Below are 8,897 nucleotides of genomic sequence, written 5' to 3' on the forward strand. Positions count from 1 at the left end.
TGGGTCGGGGGTGGTTGTGGGAGGGGGGGTGTCAGGGTCTCAGCAGCACATCCAGAAGAGGATAGGTGAGTAATAAGTGTACATCCTTTAACTCTCAGTGGGCTTGTCCTCTGACTGGATTAAATATGTGCTGAGGATTTATGAGCTTGAAGACCCCCGGGCCACCCGAAGAAGTCCAGCATGAAGCTTTTCTTTTACCCAATATTTTCCTTCTTGGTGCATCACACACTCTTTGTCTCTCTTACCTATTGAACGCTATAACTTGCTATTTTTGAAAAACCTGCTATTGTTTTTTTTTGGGGGGGTGGGTTGTGTTTCCTCTCAAATGACCATGCGTCCAGATATGCAATGTGAGACAATCAGAGATTTTGTTATGAATGCATTAAGATGATCTGCGTCCACATCATTCGGTACGTATACTGTAATGTGATCCAAACAAGAGGCTTAAAAAAAAAAAAAAACAATCACATTCAGTTTCATTTGACAGCGTCATAACTGCATTAGACTGTTATATAATAGTTTCTTGTTATGGTTTTAATTGGCAGCGAAGTGCAGTTCTCCACCACTGCAAACTGTATCCACAATAACAAACCGTTGAATAAATCAATACTCATTTGACAGTGTTGAAATTTATGACCACATAAAAATGTATCTACCCTATTGGAACGTCTTTCCTTCATTGTGCTGCATGTGTGTTTTCCAATGCATCCTTAGATTTATCATTTTTATGTGTTTTAAAATGTGGGTGCACCAGTTCTATAATCGGGTAGCATCATTGTTGCTTCATTTAAATCAGATTCCATTTGACGAAGATGAATGACTAAACCAACAAACTCCGAAATAAAATTGCATGCGTAACCATGAGTGATCGGGGGTCTTCGGGGTTGCAAGTGGAGTTCTGTCTTCATTCACAAAAATGATGAAGGGGAAAAGGAGATTAATTGTCATTTACTCTTGAATAGTAGAGGGCAAACATAATTTAGTGATGAACTTCTGAGGTTACTTTACATGCAGCCAACTTTGATTTTTTACCTTCGGCAAAGCGCAGCAACGTTGTGGATGTACTTTTTTTTTTTTTTCTGGACACATTGTTCCTATGGGAGAAGGTGATGTCATACATGCCTCATGTCTTGCACACCACATCACAAGGACCTCGTAAGTTAAGACCTACTTGGTTAAAAAAAAGAAAAAAAAAAGAAGAATCTCTGCTTGTATATTTAACATGACTTTTGCCTCCTTCTCATCAAACAACAGGGAGAAGCAAGGCCATTGCCAGGAAGTGGACCATAACGGGGACTCAGTAAATGGAAACTGCCACTGAGGTGGTGGAAAAAAGGTGGCCATTTTGGGGTGGGGGGAGGGAGGTGGGAGTGCAGATGTGCAGGTAAGTGACCATGCGGCAAACCTTGGCTACACGGCGCAAACCACAGTGCAATTTCCGACTCTAATTAGACTTCCCATGTGAAGTCTGCTTCTAATCAATCCAGGGAAGCGGCACATGCAAACTGGCATGTTGCCGGACCACACTTGGCTCATGGAGAACTTCAACATGTACATTTGTTGAGGCAAACTGACCAGGCATTGATGTGGAACTATTCTGTCCTCTTTCAGTTTCTGCCAAGCAACAACTTGTCTGTTAAATGAAAGTGAGTCTCTCCAACAGTGAAAGGAATCCGTGATGTGAACCACCCACATCTAGAAAATTTGAGCCATCTTGAGCTCTTTTCACCTGCTGATAGGAATCTCCCCTCAAATGCCAAAATCCCAGCGACAACTTCTCTTGTTATAAATTTGTCTCTTCCCTCCTTCCGGGTTGCCTCACCTGGAACCAATCTGTAACACAATCACAATGCCTTGACATAAAAGCTCAGTTCCTGTCTTTGATTGTCTGTTTCTCTCCACACTTATTCTTCTCCCTGTTCTCTGATGGGCCCCGATGTGGAAAAATCCTGTTTTGAATAGAGTCTAAGCCGCTAACCGTCATGCAGATTTCCTCAAAATAATGAATTGTTCCTCCGTTTTTTTTTTTTTTTGCTCAGTAGGCAGCAGGGGGAGGGCGGCTGTTTGAGCATGAGCGTCCTTGTTTTAATCATCTTGAAAAACTTTAGATAATTCCACTAGAGTTACATGAAGTGGGAGGCAGTCTACACACCATGCAGCAAATCATGCGTTCCATACTCTGGCTGGTGTGATTAACACTGGGATTAATTTTAACTGGGGGTGCAAGTGTAACACAGTGGCAGGCTGTGCATTTGGAACCTCCGCATGCAGTGGAGACTTCCCCAACTTCCAAATCTTAAAACCACCATTAATCATGTCACATTCATAGGAAACTATCAATACAGACACAAAAATGCCATACAATGAACCCCATTGGCTCAGGCCAAAGCAATAATTATTTGGGCGCCATCTTTTGGCATCTTGGTGTCAAAAGAACTATGAAGTGAGTTGATGAGTTTCATTTGGACTCAAATACTTCTTTGCCAGCATCCTCTCTCTCTCTCTCTCTCTCTCTCTCTCTCTCTCTCTCTCTCTCTTTCTCTCTCTCTCTCTCTCTCTCTCTCTCTCTATATATATATATATATATATATATATAAAGAAGAGTGTCATTTATATAATCACGTTTCATGAATCTATAGTGCTCAAATAAGTGTGAAAAAGTAGAATTCCCAGGGGAAGAGTTATTTTGCTGGCCCGATTGTGCGTATCCACCAAGAGTTGATTGCCGCTTCTGCAGGAGTTAATGCTTCTCATTTGTGTGCTTCTTGTACATCAGTCATCCCTCACAGAGGGTGTCCAGTATTGTGGGGTGATTCAAATCTAATCGCAGCCGTTTTTTTTCCCCAGGCCCGTAGGGGATTTACTCCTGAGTCAACATGCCAGACCCTATTTCCTACTCACTCATGGGTTGCCTCTCAACACCCGACCTGGCTCCAGCCACTGCAGATCTCCACATGGAACTTGTATAGATTAGGGAAACCTTGGAAGTGACCCCGCAAAGAGCCTTATACACACACAAGGAGCTAGGCCAAGAAATGTTAATGTTCTGTTCTTAAGTAATTTGTCTACACACATGATTAAGGAGGTTGACCTTCATATTGAAAAGACAGACACAGGACCTGCCTCCAGAGTGGCGGTTCGAGTGAAGGGCCAATTGGGGCCACACCGCTGCAAAAAGGAATCACCCTCACCCTAAGTGATTATATAGTACGGTAGTATGATCAAAACTGTCACAATGCCAATGCAAAAGCTTCACATTCTATGCAGATATTTTGTGTAAAGGGTTCAACAGATAGCAAGCCGTATTTCACAATGCCAATTTTTTTATTTGTCGATGAAAAGCAACGACCAGTCAATCTGCTTGGCGACATAAACGTAAACAGTCAAACGTATTGAATCAATCTATAGACAGAGCTTTGTATAGTATTGCAGCCAATCATTTTATATTTTTGTCGTACTTAAGAGTCAGCAGTAATTGGAGTCTATCCCAACAAAATAACAAATTTTTCTACAATTATTTTTTTTACCCCTGTTATGAATGCACTGATCACTGCCCCGGACTTTTTGTCTTAGACACATGGAAAAATATATAAGATATTAAAATTATTGTAGTTTGTTGAGACTTGAATGTTCTTTCCTTTTCCTCAGGATGATTTTGGTTTATGACGCCGCCAAGAAGTTCTTCATATGACCGGAACGTCCAATTCCAGAAGGGTCTTTCATCTAAGCGTAATGAGAGGAATTTCCCAACTGTCATGAAACAAAACCGATTCCATGCCACGACAGAGATGCCCGGCGAGTTTTCGGACATCTTGTTTTGATGCTTCCCACGAGCGACAACACTGCAGCCGTTATCTGGCGTCCACTAGCAGGGTTCGGACAACGGATGGTGCTCCTCCATGTGACTTTAATTGAGTGATTAGGCGTAATTCAATAAGCAATCGAGGGCCAATGCGCGTGAGTTTGAGGCGTAAAGCAAAAAGAGGACTGGTGAGTGGATCCTTTGTCCGTGACCCTTCGTCATTGCTGCTACCTTTCAGCAGCAATCACGCGCTCCGATAGGCCTTGGGCCAGCACCCCGAGTCGACCGCTCAGTCCTAATTGTCAATGCCCACCAGCTTATGGAACCATGCGCATTATGGAGGTTTAATGTTCCTGCCTTGTGTTTGCCATGTGAGTCACGATACTATTTGGAAATGAATCAAGCACAAACGCAGACAGAACCCAACCCTTGGAAACTGTGGGTGAGGGAAATTATTAGCTAGTGCACGTATGACTTTTCTCTTAGCTCAGGGGTCAACAACCTTTCATACTCAAAAGAGCCATTTTGACCATCTCCCCCAGAACAAAAAACAGCACTTTTATAACAAAGAAAGACAAGACTACATATAAAAAGGAATAAAAATAAAATGTGTATTTGCGGTATGTCCTCCTCTTATTCATGACATTCAAGCCAAACGTCAAGTCATAAACTTTCTATGCGCCGCCACTAGTCTAAACATGGCATCCCATAGCATCCTGTTTACTGGATGTCCTTCTCAGTGGGCGGCCATTTTGCCACTTGCTGTCAACCGAAAATGACATCACAGTTGCACAGGCATCAGGTAACGACCAATCATGGTTCACCTGTTTTCTGAGTCTGGTTATGGGATGTTTTCAAGCTGAGCCACAAAGTGGAGACCTGAGCATCTGTGATGTCATTTTCAGTCCACAGCAAAATAGCCCCCGCCGCAGATGAATAAAAATGAGTGGATTTTGCTGCTTAATTTTTATTCCACAAACACAATATTAATCAAAATGCCATGCTGAGGCTATAGTGGTGCTGCATCGAACATTTTATTGGAAAGAAAATGTTTGAGTTGACTTTCCCTTTAAGGACTATTTCACTTCATTTAAAAATTGGATTTGCAAACTATTGTCATAGCTAATTGAAATATATTTTTTTTTTACCTGGTTAGTGTGATTTTTTTTTTTTGCTCCCGAAGGATATAGCATCGGCATATCAGGGCTCCAAATCATCACGATCATCTTGACACACGACTGCAATCCATCATCTGTGAGGCGTTGTGAGCGATGTTTGTTTTTAATGTAGTTCACATAAAACGTAGCATTATTCAGAAAGTTTTTTTTTCTTGGATTCACGTACCGGGGTTGAATGTAGCTCAATAAATCGTAGGTTTTTTTTTTTTGTTTTACACATCAGCGCTTGTGACAGTATTTTTAGTGGAAAAAAAAAATCTAAAAACTTATTTTTTACAAGAGGACCATTGTATTCATATTCACACTTACATTTAGAAAACTAACAAATGATTGTCATTTAAATGTATTCTTTTCACAGAGAGCCACAGTAGAAGGATGAATACGCCACATGCGGCTCTGCAAGCTGTGGCTTGCAGACCCCTGTTTTCACTGACCAAAAAAAAAAAAAAAAAAGAAAAAGTTCCAGCTTCGTAATGATTGAATAGAAAGTCACGTCAAGTCCGGCACGCTACGAGCAACGTATCACGGGGGCCATTTGGCTCACAATAATCCTTTTGTAGTCCAACTGCTCATACAAATTTTATTTTGGCCGAAACAATTTTCAGAAATTGCAAGACGCCATAGCTTCAGAATGACGCATTAAATAGTTCCGCGAGCTATTTCAAGTCGGTTAAATTGTCTGCTAAGTAAATCCAACCCCAGTGCAGTTGAAGTCTGAAGAACGTGTCTCATTACAAACCACAGCGACAAAAGAACTCGGTGGAATTAGCATGTCAAAAACTTGTAAAATCATGTCTTGAAAAAAATGTTAATTTTAAAGCAATGCTTCAAAAAAATAAAAAATTAAAAAAAATCAGGGAATTCTCTCCAACACTGGGAGGAGGATCGTTCTATCTTAGGGCATTATAATCGAACACATGTTTTTAATGTTCGGGAGGCCCACTTGCAAAGTGTCATATTGTTCGACTGTACCCTTTCGGCATGTGCCAAAAAGACCCATCGATTTAGAGTAATACCTTGCAGCACAATAGTGAGAGCAGAAGCTTGCGGGGCAGCCGCAAGCCTCCTGCGTTGTGTGTTATTAAATGTTCTACGACTATAATTGCTTCACTCTCCTTGAAGTCATGACGAGTAGTGCAAGCGACTTCACATCTCAAAGGAGCGAAGATTAGCATGCGCCAAATGGAAATGCAATTGATGCTTGGTCCCGAACTACTCCTTTGAATTAGAGCACCTATGTCAAAGTGCCGGCCCGCGGGCCAAATCCGGCCCGCGAGAATGTTTTCAGTGGCCCCTGGGATGATATTGATTTATTATTAGAACCGGCCCGCGGACTGCAGCAAGCCGAGAGCCCGCAGATCTTTTACACGCACCAAAACATTTCCCACAATGCAACGGTGACGCGCCAAGCAGTCGGCCGCTTTATTTAAATATTTATTCGTCTAGCAGTCGTTCCCATAACAGTGACATTAGCTTTCAGATACCCATCAAAAATGGCAAAACGGAAGGTGGACACTGAGAACCGCGGGTTTCAAACAAGGTGAGAGTCGAAGAACATGTTCATGGACGTAGCTGGAAAACCTGTGTGTCTTCTGTGTGGAGAAAGTGTGGCGCGATTGAAATAGTGTAATCTGAGACGACATCATGAAACGAAACACGCAAACAAGAACATGGACATGGAGGGGGAAGGGGGATTTCATTAAAAACGGCATACTTAAAGTTTGTGACGAAGTTTACCCCGAAAAAAAGCAACTCTTTTTAAACGTGAGCATTAGCAGAAACACAATTGCAGTGTTTCTGCAAAGATACGGCAGTGCGTGCTGCGCAGTTTGACGGTTTCCTCCCCGACACAGTGGTCCCGCTGCGCATCCAGGCTGCTCAAACGTTGTCGAAAGTTTGGCAGCACATACGTGTGTGAACAACTATTTTCTTTGATGAAGCTGAACAAAACATCACACAGAAGTCGATTTACTGCTGAACACCCTCACTCAATGTTGAGGATTTGCTCAGCTCAGAGCCTGACCCCAAATATTGATGAACTTGTAGAAAAGTTAAGACACCACCGAGTATCAGCCTCAGCCTCAAAGAAGTGAATATTACTTATAATATACTGTGCAATCACATACTAAGAGTTTTTACTCAGTTCAAGTTTTTTTCTTGAAGAAAGTGTTGTTTTTGGTTTATACATTTTTGCACTTCATTTTATTGTATTTCAATCCAATTATGTGTTAAAAATATTTTATTCGAGTAAATGATCGAAAATTACTGCACTATTATTTGTTTTTCTTTTAAGTAAATTTAGCCTACTTTTGCTAAAAGAGAAAATATGTGCCTTGAATAATATCGGCTTTTTTCATTCATGTTATGGGTATTTTTATACAAAGGAAATTTTTTTTTGCCTGTTGAAAATTAAAGTTTACTGACATAGCCATAAAAAAATGTTGCTTTATTTATCTGACCGTATTGGAATGTATTTGTTAGGTTTTCAGTCAATTAAATTTGATTCAATAAACAATATGTGGTCATTTTTAAAATTTTCAATGAACATTCGATCAGTCCGGCCCTCGGCTTGCAGCAAAAATTTTTATCTGGCCCTCCGTCCATTTGACTTTGACACCCCTGAATTAGAGGATCCTTTTTTTCATTTTTTTTGAAAACAAATGATGGCCCATGACGTCAAACGAATCCTCCACAATGACTGTGACCTCGTAGCTATAAAAAGCGAATGTAATGTGAGGGCTTCTTCTCTACTCCTTTCGGCACATCCCTATTCAGGGGTCGCCACAGCGAGTCAGTAATTTCCATCCGCCCCTGTAAACCGTCCTACCAACTCGCATGGTCGTCTTGGCAAAAGTTTTACGCCGGATGCCATTCCTGACGCAACCCTCCCCATTTCTCCGGGCTTGGGACCGGCACTGGGGAACAGTGCACCCCCAGGGGAGGGCACTGCCCCCCAGCGGCTGGGTTGTGTGTGGGCTTCATAAGCTCAAAACTATCTATTGCTCAAGTTATTTGAGGACGCTTGTAACTATGCTTTGAATTTGTAGAATAGATCAAATGAAGCAGGGAAAAACAATGGAAAACAAGTGTCATGGGGACACCGACGAGGCTGTGAACCAACATGCCCCTTGGAGGTCTGGCAGCAGCGAGAGGGACACAGAGTCTCTGCTGCCATTTGGAGGAGGACAAGGCAGTTGTTCAACAAGTGTCCACCCAAATTTAAGTGCAAGCTGCATGACTCTGATTAGGAAGCCATGTGAAAAGACTTCTTTCTTGTCGCAATGAGGACATTCCTAACAATTAAGAGGATGAGTACGGTACTGTTTGTCTCCCCGAGGAAATGTTGTTGCTGTGATGAGTGACTACCTGGAAGCCGGAGATGCGCTCGAGCCACGTGATCCGTCTGAATGCAGCTCTGCAACAAACAGCAGGGGAATAGATTCATCATACACAAGGGGTCAACCATCATGGAAGAGTTTACAATAAATACAATGGCAGACATTGTTATCGGCCGAGGCACACCTGCCAGACATGCCAAATCTCGACAACGTTTTATTTAAATCAGTTCTGGTTTTGGGTATGTGTATGTCCACATTTTGAGTAGACATTTATTCAATTACTGTATATGGCCTCAAGATTGAAAGTCTGGATTTGTCTCTCTTTTTTCTTTTTTTGCAGATGCATTTCCAAGTGTCACTACTTCATCACCTCATTGTTTTTTTTTATTGCGTCAATCATGCCTCGAAGACCTTTGCAAGTTTGGGAAGATGAGGTATCCGCAGTCGTTTGCTTTTGTTAAGTAGTGAAGACTTTTTGTCTAGCCAGGGGGTCAGCGTGAGCACAGACTTTGATGTGGACAGCTGGAGCCGGTGACGTAGCCTCACATTTTCATCAATGATGAAAATTTGCATTTTGTT

The sequence above is a fragment of the Hippocampus comes genome, unplaced genomic scaffold (assembly GCF_001891065.2).
Source record: "Hippocampus comes isolate QL1 unplaced genomic scaffold, H_comes_QL1_v1.1 scaffold186, whole genome shotgun sequence".
NCBI classification, from domain to species: domain Eukaryota; kingdom Metazoa; phylum Chordata; class Actinopteri; order Syngnathiformes; family Syngnathidae; genus Hippocampus; species Hippocampus comes.